This window comes from Nyctibius grandis, assembly GCF_013368605.1.
Source record: "Nyctibius grandis isolate bNycGra1 chromosome W unlocalized genomic scaffold, bNycGra1.pri SUPER_W_unloc_2, whole genome shotgun sequence".
NCBI lineage: Eukaryota > Metazoa > Chordata > Aves > Nyctibiiformes > Nyctibiidae > Nyctibius > Nyctibius grandis.
In genome coordinates this window covers 1,880,476-1,898,053 of record NW_027167473.1, presented here as the reverse complement: position 1 = coordinate 1,898,053, position 17,578 = coordinate 1,880,476, and the positions used below count along the sequence as shown (strand labels likewise).

At 42.4% G+C, this 17,578-nt stretch overlaps 1 pseudogene; it reads left to right on the top strand.

The window, feature by feature from the left end:
* The first annotated feature begins 320 nt into the window (after nucleotides 1-320).
* Nucleotides 321-2,095, top strand: LOC137677141 (uncharacterized; annotated as a pseudogene).
* The last annotated feature ends 15,483 nt before the right edge of the window (nucleotides 2,096-17,578 follow it).

Here is a 17,578-nt window from a genome sequence, read left to right as displayed (position 1 = left end):
TCCACAAGCTTGTTGATGCAGCACACCACTCTTCTGCTTATCAGTCACTGACCATTACCCAGGCTGAGCAAGCAGCCCACCAAGAACATCCTGTTTACTCCGAGTGATAAGCAAGGCCTAAGATGTGTAAACAGAGTTTTGAGTTTTTAGGGGGCTTCGACCCATGCCGGCTGGGCAGGGCTGACCAAGGAGGGCTGCGATCTGATCAATAGTTGGTGAACCCCCCCCTCCGGTGGAACCTTATCGGTTCTTGACATTAAATTGGCATCATGGACAGGATCCTTGAGATGAAGGAGGTATTGAACGGTCTTAAGTGAGAAATGGATAACGATAGTTCTTTCTCGGGGAAAGATGCTTTGTATAACTTGTTGGAGAAATTTGGTGCACGCCCCTCGCCTCCAGGGGTGGATTGGGCACGAGATAGTTGGTATAACCTGCAGAGCGTGACCGACCGAATTACCACACTGCATGCAGAGGCAAAGTTAAAGGTCAGAAAAGGGAAAGCATTAGTGTGCACTGTTTTGGGTGCCAGTTTGGTCGCGGCTGTAGAAGCCAGAGACCAAGAAGGGGGGAGTACATCTCAACCTCTTCAAGCCTTGCAAGCCCTTGTACAAGCCCTGCAAAGTCAGAATCAAGAATTAAAAGAGGAACTAATGAGAGAAAAAGAGAGAGAGCTGCTTGCAAGCAACTCTTGCAGAAAAGCTCCTCTCATGCGATTGCCATTACAGAGAAAAAAACGACTCATGTAGAGCGGTCCCTCACTTGTAACTGTCATCAAAGAGAAAACTTGTACCCTAGTGAGGAACTGGAGGAAGCAAAGGCGAGGTTTGGTACACCACAAATACCTGCGCCATCCCTCCAACCGCTGGTGAAAACAGAATACAGTTATGAAGATGATCAAGATAATATCCCCAAAATTATCACCAAAGAGGTGCCGTACACAGCAACCAAGCTAGAGAATTTAAAAAAAGATTACACCTGGAATCTGAAACAGAGTACGTGTGGAGAGTGTCATTGTCAGGTGGGGACCAAATTTTGTTGAGTGAAAGGGAAGCTGAAGGATATTGGAGACCCGGAGTGTTTTTAACTACCGGCGACCATCGAGTCCCTTGGTCTTTAACTCAGTGAGCAGCCTATTGGGCTGGAGGTCTTAATCCCCTGGAACGGGGAGACCCTCTTGCGATTACGGGCTCAATGGATCAACTCGTAGAAAATGTACAAAATGCAGCCTGTTTGCAAATGATGTATGATCGTGAATTAAAATTCAGGCAAGAATCCCCAATGATGATTCCAGTGGATCCGGAAAGGATGACTCCCTTAATAAGGGGTCTCCCTGAATCTCTAAATCCAATTGGAATACAGTTACAGAATACTATAAAAACCACCCCACAAAGTGGAAGAGTCGCTGCTGCCTTAGCTGGGTTGGTCACTCCCATCAACCGGGACTCTCAGAATTTAAAAATGTGGACCTGGGGGGAAGTCACCCAAGAGCTAATCAATTATGGTCGAAAATATGGTCCAGTGAATGCACCCAAATCTGATCAAAAAAATTTGAGATGCACTGAAGTAAAATTTGCCCCCCCTCAACTGCAAAAATCTTTAATCCTATTACCTGAAAAGAAAGATCCTACCTCCAGACGAAGGGCTCTCTGGACTTTGGGAAACCAAAAGGGGATCCCTCGTCATTTGATGGATGGTCTAACAATAGATGGGGGGTAAATGGATGTCCAAAGATCACAGCTTTTTTCCCAGAACCCCCAACTATTATCCCCGCTTCCAAAGGCCCTGATCATCCTCGAAATCCTTCACATTACCCTGGTCAACCAGTGTTAGTAAAACTTCCCACTGTGGGAGAAGTCCCACTAATACTGGATACCCCTTTTAATAAATATGCCTGGAGGCAAAGGATGCTCATGGAAAGGAGCACAAAATCTATACCTGCTGGATTGTACCTTCTTTTTGATAAATATTTCCGGTTCTTTTTGAAAACGAAACGAGAATTTTCTTTCTCTTTCCTTTTCAGGTTGAAACTGGGAGAGAAGAGGACCTCGGGACTCAATTGAAGAAAAGTGACAAAATTCCATATGGACTCTGATTTTCTTTTGTATAGTCATATCATGTATTGCTTTGTTAATTTTATAGGATGCATAGTATATTATTGCAAGTACTGTTTTGGATTACCCTCTTTTTTTTTTTTATCCTTAATTTCCAGGGAACCTACCGCCCCCTAGGCCGTGATCCAGAATGGGTAAATGAATTTGTGTACTTGAAAAAAATGATTCAAAAGCTTGGGAATGTACCTATTGTTATTGGAATAAAACAAAAAGAGAGCCTATCCCTGTTTGGGGAGGGCCCTCTGGGAGTTAAGCCAGCAGAGACCCCTTCAAAAATGGAATCCAAGATTTAAAGGGGCATTATTGCATTTGCGGCCACCATGCATATAAAATGCTACCAAAAAATTGGACCAGAGTATGTTATGTAGGAGTGATACAACCATTCTTTTTACTCCTGGAAATTAACGGCCAAGGGTTGGGAATCAAATTGTATGACGATCTCATGCGGACAAAACGCAGTATTAGTACTTTCCTAACTAGTGGCAGTAGTCAAGCATGGGGAAAAGATGATTGGCCTCCCTACCGAATTATTGAACATTATGGACCTGCAACCTGGAATCCCAATTAACCCATCAGCGGTGCTCGAGAACCCATCTATAATTTGAACCATATTATCCGATTACAAGCTGTTTTGGAAATCATTACTAATGAAACCGCCCGTGCCTTGGATCTGCTAGCAGACCAAGCCACACAAATGCGGGCAGCAATTTTTCAACATCGATTGGTTCTTGACTACCTGCTGGCAGAAGAAGGAGGAGTGTGTGGAAAACTAAACAATTCCAATTGTTGTTTAAAGATTGATGATAATGGTCAGGTTGTTAAGCAAATCACTTCCGGAATTCAAAAATTGGCTCATGTCCCGGTACAAACATGGAAGGGATGGGAAGTGGCTTTCTTTTCATGGCTTCCTGGAGAACCTTGGGTGAAATGTATTTTATTTTATTTGTTATGTGCTTTGACAACGCTTTTGTTTTTACCTTGTATTATCCCTTGTCTTATACAATCGATACAACGAGTAGTGGCAAATATGCACTTTGTAGCAACTCCATCCAATTCATCAGAAACAATGAAGCTTTTACGGGTATCCTATCAGCCTGAGGATGCTGCTATTGATATTGTTTGATTTAATGTATCCTATATCAATGGTTGTACCTTCGAGTTAATGGGACTTTGGACATTTGAAATTGTAATCCTTTATCCAACTCCCTAACATCACATATCTTTGCTTATTTTGTTTGACTTTTTGATAATATGTTTGTTTATATTACATATCGTTGTTATTACCAAGCAGTTTAATAGTTTCAGATGAGTTAGGGGAGATACCAACAAACAGGCTCATCTGAAGCTGTGAAGCTGTGAAACTGTTTGTTATAAGTATCTAATTAACCATAAGATGTGATTCTTGATGTAATCCAAATTGTGAGTCATTAGACTCTCTATATCCTTTGTATGCTCTTCTTTTCCTATCCTTTGCTGATCTTTTCTCTATTTTTGTAAACCACCCAGTCCATGGGCACGATCTACCCTCCTAGAAAACTTTGAGCCACCGGGTGGTGTGAGAGACTGGAATGTAAAGCGATTGTCTCAAAGTTTGCTTGTGTGCGCTGGCTTGACTGATAAGACAGCTGTGGAATCCACAAGCTTGTTGATGCAGCACTGTGGAAGACCCTCAGTCTGAAAACAGCTGTGCTTTACTTGGGGAGCATAAGATTTGCTTGGGAACACTGCACTGAGAATAGTTTTTGCTTGCTTCTGAGATAAAGGAGCCGAGACCAGTTCACAGGGCTCTTTGAGGCATGTAACAAGTAAACATGTGTTGAAGGTCAGTTCTGAACACAGAGCTGAAAACAGGAATGGTTGTTGATGTTTTGAGCCCAGGACACTGTGGGCTCTTCCCAGGATGAGTGATGAGTGCTTAGCATGTGAATGTTGATGTTATCTTGAACTGCCTAGTCTGGCTCCTGCATTGTAGCAGTTAAATAGAGTAGTAGCATAACAATAAAAAGCCTTAGGCCTTTCGGCTCTAGGCCCTTGCATCCTCGATCTCAGAGTCTGTGCCTTCCTTGCCGCCCGCCGCAAATGGCGCCCGAACAAGGATGAAGATTAACGAAGAAGCGGCGGCGACTCTGATCGAAGGATTGTCAGGGGCTAGCGCGCGCCAGGACCGGAGAGTCCCCAGGACCTGAGAGTCCCCAGGATCGGAGAATCCCCAGGATCAGAGAATCCCCAGGACCGGAGAGTCCCCAGGACCGGAGAGTGAGTCCTCAGGACCGGAGAGTCCCCAGGACCGGAGAGTCCCCAGAATCAGTGAGTTCCGCGATCGCAATAAACATGGGACAGGCTAGTTCCCAAGAGCATAAGCTCTACACTGAGGTATTACAGCGTATATTACGCGAACAGGGCTATAAGGTCCAATTAGCGAAATTGGTGCAGTTATTAGTATGGATCAAAGACAACTGTACCTGGTTCCCTGTATCAGGGACTTACGATGCAAAGATTTGGGCGAAAGTGGGAATAGAAATACAAAAACGGAACACGTTGCAGTCTGATATTCTAAAGGATTTAGAAGCAACGTGGAGGGTTGTTTTTATAGCAGTCTCTGCACTCCAGCCTGCAGAGGAGTATTTGCAATCTCTGGCATCCACTCCTATTAACACCTTAGTGGATGTGAAGGAGCAACAGGAGCCTGTATATGAAACAGTCTCCGGAGAATTAGACGATCCTTACGATCTTGATTTCACAGATCCAGACATACAGTCCAATTTATACCCACCATTAACATCGGTAAAAGAAACGGCTGCAGCCGTCCCTTCGGTGCGGGGGGTCTCGCAGCCGGCAGCAGCAGCGGCAGCGGCTACGGACGGAGCACAGTTAACACCAACAGCTCCTCCGTATCCTGTGTCTGCCGAGCCACCTATTGGCTTTGCTGAAAAGGCATCAGAGTCTCATGTAACGAAATACAAAACGCTGGCAGAAAATTGTAGAGAGGAAGCTGCTCGTAAAGGAGATTTTGCCATGCTGACGGCGATGCCGGTAATCTATCGTCCAAATCATTCTCCTGAGTATCGCTACCTTAGTTATGAAATGATTAAGGAAGTACGGGCTGCGGTGAGAGACTATGGTTTGCACAGTAACTATACTTCAAATTTAGTAACAGTCATTGGGGAATCCTATACTATGACACCACATGATTGGAAGTCACTTTTACAGATGATTTTAACACCTGCACAATATTCAGTGTGGCTGGCAGAGTACCAGGAGGCTGCTTCTGCAGACACTTTGGAAAATAGGCAAGAATATTTGGGAGTTAATCAGTATGAGACACCAGAGGTACAGGCATGGTTACCTCGGCAGCGTTTACAACAGATCTCTGCATTGGCTTTAAAGTGCCTGAAACGCGTTCCGGAGGCAGGGAAACGCCAGCCCTCTTTTGCGGCAGTCAGGCAAGGAGCTCAAGAACCCTATGTTACATTTATTGATCGTTTACCAACAGCACTGAGCAGGCAGATTGATGATGAAAATACAGTAGAAACGCTGTTATTACAATTGGCTTATGAAAATGCAAATGCAGATTGTCAAAGAATTTTGGGCCCTCTAAAAAACTCTTACAAAAGTATAGCAGAATTTATTAAAGCTTGTCAGAATGTGGGTTCTGAAGAGCATAAAGCTACTTTACTTGCAAGTGCCTTGGCTCAGCAACTCGTTGTGGGACGAGCAGAAATGAAATGTATTGAGTGTAATCAAATGGGGCATATTAAAAAGAACTGCCCAAAGCCGACAGCAAAGAAAAAAGATGAGCAGAAAGGAAGGTTCTCCCACAGGGCATGATGAACAGTCCCACAATTTGTCAGTTAGTGGTCTCTGCTGCAATAGAGCCGACTCGAAGTATTTTTAAACAGTCTCTTATTTACCATTATATGGATGACATTCTCATTGCAGCTTTGACACAGACAGAACTGATGAAAACTGTAAATCATCTAAAAGACTCCTTACAACAATTTGGGCTTCATATTTCCCCAGAAAAAATACAAACAGAACCGCCCTGGAAGTATTTGGGATGGGTACTGTTTACCAGAACCTTACGGCCACAACAACTTCGTTTGGTAAACAATATCTCTACATTAAATGATTTGCAGCAACTACTAGGGACAATTAATTGGATTCGTCCTGTGCTGGGTATTTCTACTGAAGAGTTAAGTACCCTGTTTAACACCTTGAAGGGGGATTCAGATTTAACCTCGCCTCGAATCCTTTCTGACAAAGCAAAACAGGAATTGGCATTGGTAATTCAAAAACTTACAACTTCCCAAGCAGGACGTATAATCTTACACTTGCCTCTTCTATTTTTTGTGATTCACACGAAATTCCAGCCTTATGGGCTATTTGCTCAATTGACAGAATCACAGCAATTAGTTACCCTGGAATGGATTTTCTTATCACACACCTTTACAAAAACAATTACGACTCCTTTGGAGATGGTCATTATGGTGATTCAGAAAGGACGGTTCAGGATACAGCAGCTGACAGGTCGAGACCCTGACATTATTTACCTACCCTTTCATAAGGAAACGCACATTACTCTGATGAGGGACAGCCTTGAATTTCAGGCTGCTCTGGCTGATTATTTGAATGATATTCATTTTACTTTGCCACAGAATAAAATCTTGCAAGCCTTACCTTCCCTCTGTTTACAACCACAGAGAGTGATGGTGCCTCACCCTATACCAAATGCAAAAACGGTTTTTACAGACGGCTCAGGTAAAACAAAGAAGGCCGTAGTAGCCTGGAAAGAAAAGGCACAATGGCAACACACATCAGTTACTGTGGAAGCGTCCACTCAGATTGTTGAATTGTCTGCAATACATTTAGCTCTGACATTGTTTGCAAGCGAACCTATTAATATTGTATCAGATTCACTATATGCTGTTGGCGCTATTAACCGCTTAGAAGCTGCATTTATCAAAGAAATTAGCAATAAAGAGCTGTATAAACTTTTTCTTGCTATTGCAACTCTGCTTCAGCAACGACAGCATCCTTGCTTTATTGTTCATATTAGGTCTCACACTCGCTTGCCAGGACCTCTGGTAGAAGGGAATGCAGTAGCTGATAAGTACACTGTTTTGCCCATAACATCATCCTCCCTTACTCAACGATTTCAACATGCACAATTATCTCACTCCTTTTTCCATCAAAATGCTCGCAGTTTACAGAAAGAATTTGCTCTCACAAAAACGCAGGCTCGTGATATTATTCGGGCATGTAACGATTGTCAACTATATAATACTGCAACTTATCATGATGGTGTAAACGTCAGGGGACTGAAGGCTAATGAAATTTGGCAAACAGATGTTACACATTATCCACCTTTTGGCAGGCAAAAGTATGTTCATGTTACTGTGGATACCTTTTCTGGTTATGTTGTTGCTTCTGCAGCTACAGGGGAAAAGACTCAGGATGTTAAGAAACATTGGACAAGGTGCTTTGCACTTATGGGCCTCCCTAAAGAAATAAAAACAGACAATGGACCCGTGTATGTATCTCAAGCAGCGGCCTTATTCCTACAACAGTGGGGTGTGTCTCACGTTACAGGTATCCCGCACACCCCCACCGGACAAGCCATAATTGAACGGACACATCAAAACTTGAAACACATGTTGCAAAAACAAAAAAGGGGGAGTGTAGCCACAGCTCCTCAAGAACAATTAGATATGGCTGTGTTCACTTTAAATTTTCTAAATCGGTCATCTTCTCGATTAGATACCACAGCAGTGGAACGACATTTTCAGGCTAAAGTTCCCTTTACACAAAATCCTAAGGTTTGGTATAAAGATCTGCCAGGCCTAACTGATTGGCGTGGACCAGTAGAATTGTTGACATGGGGGAGGGGATATGCTTGTGTTTTACTCCCAACAGGTCCTCGTTGGCTACCTGCGAGATGCGTGAAGCCATACCATGAGCTGGAGAAACCACAACCAGAACCCGGTACCAGAAATGCAGACGCTGAAAGCACAGGGACCACGCAAGTGACGTAGAACAGTCAACCCGACACCGGGCATTACTTGGGGAATGCTGAAATGACTGGATGAGCACGCAAGTAGCATGCTGCGAGGGGTCTTGGGTGGTCTCTGGTGGTCGTGGTCCCCCCATAGTTGTGCTGTCTGCTGTGTGACTTCGCTTCCACGCAAGCGTGGTTAAGGCCTTTCTGTTGACACATGCAGGTGGCTCTGAGGAGAAGATACTGTTTTGGTTCTCACAGCAGTTATCTCTTCTAGAGCGTGTGAATCAAGTAAATTTGGACACTACAGGGATGTTGTTCACAGTCTTGTTTATCTTTGGCCCTTCTTTGTAACTAGTGATGCTACAGCATTATTGTATAGATATCTATGTTTATTCCTTTTTCTACATGTATTTATTGCGTGCCTCTGTAGATTACTCTGCTCTACACCCCGCAAGCCAAATGTGCACGTCCAGCTTTGCACTCCCCAGGAGAAGCAGTCTCTTGAGCGAGGGGGTAGAATGTGGGAATATAACGGAAGATGGGCGAGGAGGATTGTAAACACGCTCAAGTGACTTGCACCTGGGGTGTCAAAAAACACATATATCATACTACTAACTGTTATTTAGTCTTGTGTGCTGGACAAGTAGAGCATCTTCATTCAGATAACATAGGCCTGTGATAAGACTCAAGGGCACCTAATTGTTTATGCCTGAGATTCCTGCCCTGCTGTGAGAAAGATCAAAGCACAGTGGAAAAATGCCTCCTGGCAGAAATCCCTAATATACAGGCGAAGGCAGCAGGCCCGGAATCTCTTTCACTTTCTCTCTAGCAGGAACTGAATTCCGCGGTGCCTGCGTCCCTGCTTGTGTGCCTTTGTCCCAAGTGCTGCTTCAGAGACCTGGTCTGCAATCAGAGGACTCTGAAAAGCCGAAGCCCACATCATGACCACCCTTGTCATCAAATAAACAAAAAAGGGGGAAATGTGGAAGACCCTCAGTCTGCAAACAGCTGTGCTTTACTTGGGGAGCATAAGATTTGCTTGGGAACACTGCACTGAGAATAGTTTTTGCTTGCTTCTGAGATAAAGGAGCCGAGACCAGTTCACAGGGCTCTTTGAGGCATGTAACAAGTAAACATGTGTTGAAGGTCAGTTCTGAACACAGAGCTGAAAACAGGAATGGTTGTTGATGTTTTGAGCCCAGGACACTGTGGGCTCTTCCCAGGATGAGTGATGAGTGCTTAGCGTGTGAATGTTGATGTTATCTTGAACTGCCTAGTCTGGCTCCTGCATTGTAGCAGTTAAATAGAGTAGTAGCATAACAATAAAAAGCCTTAGGCCTTTCGGCTCTAGGCCCTTGCATCCTCGATCTCAGAGTCTGTGCCTTCCTTGCCGCCCGCCGCACAGCACGCCACTCTTCTGCTTATCAGTCGCAGACCATTGTCCGGGCTGAGCAAGCAGCCCATCAAGAACATCCTGTTTACTCCGAGTGATAAGCAAGGCCTAAGATGTGTAAATAGAGCATGAGATGTATGTGCATATGCAAAACTATAGCCACACCGTTGTCAAGACACCGTTGTCAAGATGACGAAACCCACTCCCTTACCTACATGGTATAAAGGAAGACCACCCCCGACACACGGGTGCTGGACCACCACCAGAAGACTGAACACCGAAGACAAACAGAGGACCTGCGGGACGCCGCTGGATCCTGGGTGGTGACTATCCTATCCTTGCTATACTGTCTGTAATCTCAGCCTATTTTTCCTTCTGTCTCTTGGTTTCTTTTCCGTGTCTTTCCTCCTCTTTCACAAAATATCATTATCCACTTATCATTCTCCAAGTAAACATAGCCAACTGTGAATCAATACCGTGCCTCGTTTGTGCTTTATCTTTGTCTCAAGGATCAACTAAGAACCCTTTCATAGGGGAGGGGAATCCTTTGCTGCTCCCGAGTGCACCGGGAGGGAAAGGGGGGGAAATTATTTTTAGGGGGCTCTAACCCATATGGGTGGGGCTGACCATGGAGTTTTTAGGGGGCTTCGACCCATGCCGGCTGGGCAGGGCTGACTGAGGAGGGCTGCGATCTGATCAATCATAGCTGGTGACCCCCCCCTCCGGTGGAACCTTATCGGTTCTTGACAGACTTGTATGTCAATCACTTAAAAATGAAAGCCCACATCACAATCCAGACTGGCGCATTCAAAAATAAAAAAGTAGCTTACTCTTTTTAAAGTATTTTTTTTAATGTTATACTTATATACCCAATCCATAATCTCTGATCATGAATTAGCTTATAATTAGCTTCAGGATGGAGGCATGAGGTATTGTTAGAATCAGGTGGGGAGACAGCGAGGCAAAGAATTTTGGGAGTCACTGGAAACAGGTAGTATATGCAGAATTTATTCTAAATGAACAGACTTATTAAATCATAGAATGGTTTGGGTTGGAAGGGACCTTAAAGATCATCTAGTTCCAACCCCCCTGCCATGATGTCCATGCACCTGCAAACTCTTTCCCCCCCCCCCCCCAAAAGAGTCTGGCCACATCTAAGCTGCCCCTGGGAACATGTCTTGTCATGTGCTACCCCCCCCCCCCAAATCACACTCCTGCACTGCTGGGTGACAGCTAGTCCTCATGGGCTGAAACCATGCCAGGAAGCATGCTCCTCAGTAAACTGCAGCCAGCCATGGACCAGCATACAAGCTTTGACCCAGACCCTGTTTTGTTTATGGTAAGGACATAGACAGAACTGCTGGGGTGAAAAGATGATGGACACTGGGGAAAAAGAATGCTATCAAGATAGCAGTTTTTAGGACTACAATGTCATTATCTATATGAAAAAGGTTTGGTTGCTTGATTCAAGACATTTCTTTGGTTGCTTGAGTTAAAGACATTTCTTAAAGCTTAATAAAATGTTGAATATTCAAACTACAGATTGCAAAAGGAAGAGAACTCCCTTGGGGTGGGTGAAGGGTTGGGGGAGTTGGACAATCTGGAATACATTATTTCAGACAGCTTGGAACTGCCTCTGGCTATAGTTAGGGAGTAGACTTCAAATTAAAAGTGCTATTGGTCTGCATAATATATTGTACACCTGGGGAAAACATTTATCTAAGCAACATACAGATCTGTGGCCATCAAACACGTTGAGAACTTACTTGCAGCACATTCAATGGAATCATTGAAAGTACCTGAAGGCACTTATGTTAGGTTCTATTTAAAGTTTGTAGCACCTAGGATATTCAGATAAAATGGTCAAATTTGCTACAAAGCTACTATTGTGGTATGCATTTTCAGTATGATTTTTACAATGACAATTTACATTTCTATGTATCACACTTGTAATTAATTTTCCCCATTAAGTGTTTAATAACCTTAAACTGTAAACATATAGTTATGATTTTAATATTTTTGATATAAACCTACACTGTTAAATGAGTTATATACAGACTTATTTATGCACATCAACACTTCTTCCAGAACAAGTAGCCATGATATGCCATATGAGCTTTGCAGTAATTCAACATCCAAATGCTGTACTTTAGGGTGTGTGCTGCTGCACAGAATCAAGAGTGGAATCAACAATGCTTCCTTACCAGGAAAGCAGACATTTTGAAGTACCAACATTATTTATATGGAAAGCTTAATATATAAATAAATATACATTCCTATGCTGTCACGCAGTCCCAATATCTCCGTGTTCATATTGGTGTGGCTTCTTCCTGTATCTTACTACTAGATTATTTGACACACTGGAAAAGTTTTAATTAACGTAAACTAAATCTCAACCAATTAAAGTATAGGTCACTGTCTATTTTTCTTTCCTGAAATAAAATATTACAGCCACTTCAAATATACCCAAAGCTAAATTATGGTTTATGTTTCCCCCCTCTACCCCCTCCATCCCCTCCATGTTAAAAAAACTCTGTTACAGAAGTGCATATAGGTTCCTTCCTAATCCTGAGATAATGAAAATCTGCTAAGATAGTAAGGTAGTTTGTCCATAAAGAGTTCATTGAAGAAACACACTCTGCATTCTGAATGGCACCTACAATGTTTCCACTGACATAGGCATTTTTCCTACTCAAATAAAAGTATTCTATCTTAACAACAGTAAAGGCTGAATTGTTGATGGAATTGTGATTTATACACTGGAGCACAGCTGCCTCAAGTCACATCAAAAAGTATCCTCAACACATTGTCAGTGCTGCCCTGTTCTTTAGCTACATGCTCCATGGAATAATTACTTTATGAAAAAGCTCAAACTATAAATTACCTCTGACAAATTGATTTACATTTTGTCTTCTAATGTAGGAAGACCAGAGATGCCACTTAAAATTATATTAAAGAGATGATTGTTTCTTGTCCCCCAGTGCCCACATTGCCTGGACTAGGCCCAATCCAGTATACAAGCCTTCTTTTATTACTTCTGACCTGCAAGTTACTTTACATCAATAGGTAACCCAAGCTGAGGCAGAGGAAAATGACAGTGGCCACCTGGAAAGGTAGGCTAACAAGACCTCTGCTGTAAAAACTGTCACAAAAGGCCATGAAAATCATGCTAAAATTGCAGGGGACAAATTTAAAAAAAAAAAAAAATCCCAGTTATTTCTGAGGAGGCTTGACGCAGAAATAGATCCATTCTGAAACTACCTCAATGGGAATGTAATTTTCCACAATATGTAATGTTAGGAATGAAAAGACTTAATAACATTCTTACCCAAGAAATTTTTATAGTCTTATATTGTTAACCAAAACTCCTTTAGCCACAGAAATTACACAGCATATTGAGAATAATGAAATTCTAGCCAAGTACATTTCTTATAAATTATAGTTCTAATTTACAAAACATTGTAGGCAATATTAAATTTATTAAAAGCCTTTAACACCAATGCATCTCGAAGTATTTTATTCATTTATATAGAACTACAGCTGCTTTTAGAAGCTCAAACTAGTCCAAGTGAGGAACAGTAAATCTTGGTCTATTTTTTTTAAAGTGACTTTGTTTGACAAGGCTTCACCAAACTATTTTTTTCCAAGCTGAGGGAGATGCAGGGCTAGATATCAGAGTTGAAAATAAACCTGTTTTTTACACCTCCATTCAGTGGATTTGTGTTACTGGATCACAAGCATGGCAGATTAAGTAGAAGCAGATAGAGAAGAGAAATATTAGAGGTAATCCCTGCACTTGATTTTCCAGACAAGGGAATGTAAGATCACATAATTAGATTTACTGCTGAACAGCATTTTTTTCCTTCAATTATTATGTGGTAGAACACACTGTATTCAGAGAGTCAGGACATGCTGGGTTCAAAATATGAAGCATCAACTTTTAGAAAACACAAAAAATCTAACTCCTGATCTTTAATTTCACAGTCTAGCAGTAAAAAAGAGTATGTTGGCTGGCTACATAAAAGTGATAATTCACTGTACAAAAAAAGTGCAAAATTAGAAAAAATGAGAAGGAGGTGACAGTGAACAATCTTTGATAACTCACTAGTCTAAAGAAGTATTAGCAGACTAACCCAGCAGACATGGAAAACTCAAACTCCAACGTTTATCATCACCTATTGAGCAGAAGCTATTACATCCATATGATATGATTATGCCTTTTACAGAAATGCTATAGAAAACATTTAGCAGAAACACTGGAAAGTCCAAGAACTGCAAAATGAGAGTGGTTAAGATCTTTACTTCTTCACCATCTTACCTCTCAATTTTGCTTAAAGGCTAGAAGTCAGATAGACAATTAAAGTCAGTGATACAACAAGCCAACAAGTTTATCCAGCCACTTTCTGAGGTTTATCAGATATCAGATTTATCAGGTATCAGGTGTTTGTATCTGAAATATTACTTCACCAGAAGCCAGATGCATTGAGTATTGATTATAATACACAAATTAAATACTGCATTTAAGGAAAAAAGGAGCAGCGGCTAAAATGGACAAGTCTGAACCAATAATTGTTGAGGATTCATTCTCAAGAATAGTCAGGAAGAAATGCTCTTGAACATCCCTAATGTTTTTAATTATCCTAAAATACTTCATACATATTGTAATTGTTTCTGAAAGATCAGCTAGTAATCATACAATATTAACAGACCGATTGATTATTTTTTAATGTAAATTCTTATCTGCCTTTTCAATTCCTTGCTTAATTAGGAAAAAGTAATGAAGATTACAATAATATTTAAATGTGGTAATATTCTTGCTTGTTGAGAAATTGTTGGATCTAGAAGCAAGCAAAGCTTTGTTCTTTTTTTTTAACTGACTTAACAATCCATTTGGCAGCAGTAAGAAGCCTTGATTATTGGCAATGAGGGGCATCATCAGAAATCTGTGGTTGGACCAAAAATGACACTTCTAATGAAACAATGGAAAACATAAACCCATCATTCCAAAAAGCAATGAAAAAAGAAAAGCAATCCATACTTTCTTAAAACAGCGAATCATGTATATCTTCTATCTTGCAAATTCTTCATATCAGTTACAAAAATGAAGACTTACCAATATCTCATCTGGCCTAGAAAGGAAATTTTTTTTACCCTTCATGTTATAAGCCTTCGCTTTTAGGTGCATTGCCTGTTCCTTCTCCCTTCATCTTTTGCTTACAAAATGAAACCCTTACAGCTGCAAAGAAAATGTTCCAAGTAAACAAATGCAATGGTTTCATCCCAAGGTCACAACTGAGGTTATACAGTATTAGGATTCTGAGTAAGTGTACATCTGCTGTCTGCAACCCCACAGGCAGTAAAACTACAATGAATCAAATCAATTTGCCATGGCTTATAAAAGCTACAAAGTGTGAAATCAGGAGCGTGATTCTCTAGGGAGAAGCATCCAAAAGATACAGACCGAGAGTAGTAAGGTCTTTTCTGTGCAATCTCATCAATAACCTATACAAGTCAGTTACACGTGGGGAGTAGTACAGCTTCCCACTCACCCTGATGGATACATAGCTTCTCTCTCAAAAGGTATAGCCAGAACTGGTGTTTACAGTCTTGCTAGGAAACTGACATCCAACAAAAGCTGCCACATCCAAGCAAAAGAAAGTGTTGGGGGTTTGATGATAGAGGAAGGCACTATCCCTCAGCTACATTCATCACACCCTGCCTCCAAAACTGATTCTGATACTTTCAGACACATAAAGGTAAATCCTGATCAAACTCAACCCATTCAACTCTTCACCACTGTTACTCAAGAGTTCTCTCTAACTGCATATAAAGAACCACTGGTTTGGAGTACTTTTTGTACGTTCCAGATCTTTGAGGCCCTTATCACTTTGAGGTTAAGCTCTTCTAAAAAAAGATAACCTAATCACTGTCCAAGAACCAGAATCTTTTATTACTTACAATTTTAAAAAGTTCATCAAGTTATGTTTTCAAAACACTAGATATATTTATGTTTTATTTTGTTTTCAAGTGTTTGTAATAACATTTTAAGATTATTTCACAATACTGGAATACAACTACATGATTCTCACTAGATACAGCAATGATCAACTCCATGGCAATCAAATCAGATGATAAACTAGCCTTTGGTATTTAATAGTTCATAGCCCATGGGTGTTCAGAAAGAAATGTTCATTTAAAATAGAAGGGTGGGGGGAGCGAGGGACAGAGGGAGAATGAAATAGAAGCCTGTCCCCGTTTGAACTACAACAGGCTTTTCAATTAAGTTTCTTTTAAGTGCCTGTACTTTCTGAACTTGACTACACGTGCTCGCTGCCATGGAATCATAGAATCATAGAATCATTTTGGTTGGAAAGGACCTTTAAGATCATCAAGTCCAACCATTAACCTAACACTACCAAGTCCACCACTAAACCATGTCCCTAAGCACTGCATTTACTCGTCTTTTAAATATCTCCAGGAATGGTGACTCAACCAGTACCCTGGGCAGCTTGTTCCAATGCTTGACAACCCTTTCAGTGAAGAAATTTTTCCTGATATCCAATCTAAACCTCCCTTGGCGCAACTTGAGGCCATTTCCTCTCATCCTATCACTTGTTACCTGGGAGAAGAGACTAACACGCACCTCACTACAACCTCCCTTCAGGTAGTTGTATACAGCAATAAGGTCTCCCCTCAGCCTCCTTTTCTCCAGACTAAACAACCCCAGTTCCCACAGCTGCTCCTCATAAGGCTTGTTCTCCAGACCCTTCACCAGCTTTGTTGCCCTTCTTTGGTGCACTCCGGTGTGGGATTGGACTGGGCTGCTGGCAGCCCTGACCTTGAAGGAATTTAGCAAGAAAACAGGATGTGAGAAAAACAAGATACAGAGTGATATTCCAGCTGCCAACTATGGACTCATGCCAGCGCGTGATGGCCAATCAGCGGTTGCGGTCGGGCGCGTGACCAGCGAGTGCAACCAATCATAAAGCTAGCCAGCTAGAGGAGGGAAGATATAAAAAATGGAGTAAAATAAGCACAGGTGCTCTTTTGCTCTTGCTCTTGCTTTGCTGCCTGCTTGAAACTATCATTCTGTCTCCTGTTTTTATTTGACCACTGTGACAAATATAACGACACTCCAGCACCTCCATGTCTTTCTTGTAGTGAGGGGCCCAAAACTGAACACAGTATTTGAGGTGCGGCCTCACCAGTGCCGAGTACAGGGGGACGATCACTTCCTGAGTCCTGCTGGCCACACTATTTCTGATACAAGCCAGGATGCTGTTGGCCTTGGCCACCTGGGCACATTGCTGGCTCATATTCAGCCAGCTATCAACCAACACCCCCAGGTCCTTTTCCGCCAGGCAGCTTTCCAGCCACTCTTCCCCAAGCCTGTAGCGGTGCATGGGGTTGTTGTGCCCCAAGTGCAGGACCTGACACTTGGCCTTGTTGAACCTCATACAGTTGGCCTCGGCCCATCAACCCAACCTGTCCAGAGCCCTCTGTAGAGCCTTCCTACCCTCAAGGAGATCAACACTCCCACCCAACTTGGTGTCATCTGCAAACTTCCTGAGGGTGCACTCGATCCCCTTGTCCAGATCATTGATAAAGATATTGAAGAGAACTGGCCCCAACACTGAGCTCTGGGGAACACCACTTGTGACTGGCTGCCAACTGGATTTAATGCCATTCACCACAGCTCTTTGGGCCTGGCCATCCAGCCAGTTTTTTTTTACCCAGTGAAGAGTACACCTGTCCTAGCCATGAGCAGTCAGTTTCTCCAGGAGAATGCTGTGGGAAACCGTGTCAGAGGCTTTACTAAGGTCTAGGTAGACAACATCCACAGCCTTTCCCTCATCCAGTAAGCGTGTCATTTTGTCCTAGAGGTGTGACAGAGTTTGTATGCCTTAAACAACTTGTTTGACAACTCTGGCTGGAGGAGGGTATGGGTGCTACAGAGGCCTGCAAGTCTGGCAAGAGATAAGGGCCTTGGGAACAGAACAATACCCCTGCTGTGCCTTAATTGTTGTGATTTACAACTCTGGCTGGAGGAAGAGATAAGTCCTGCGGAGGCAG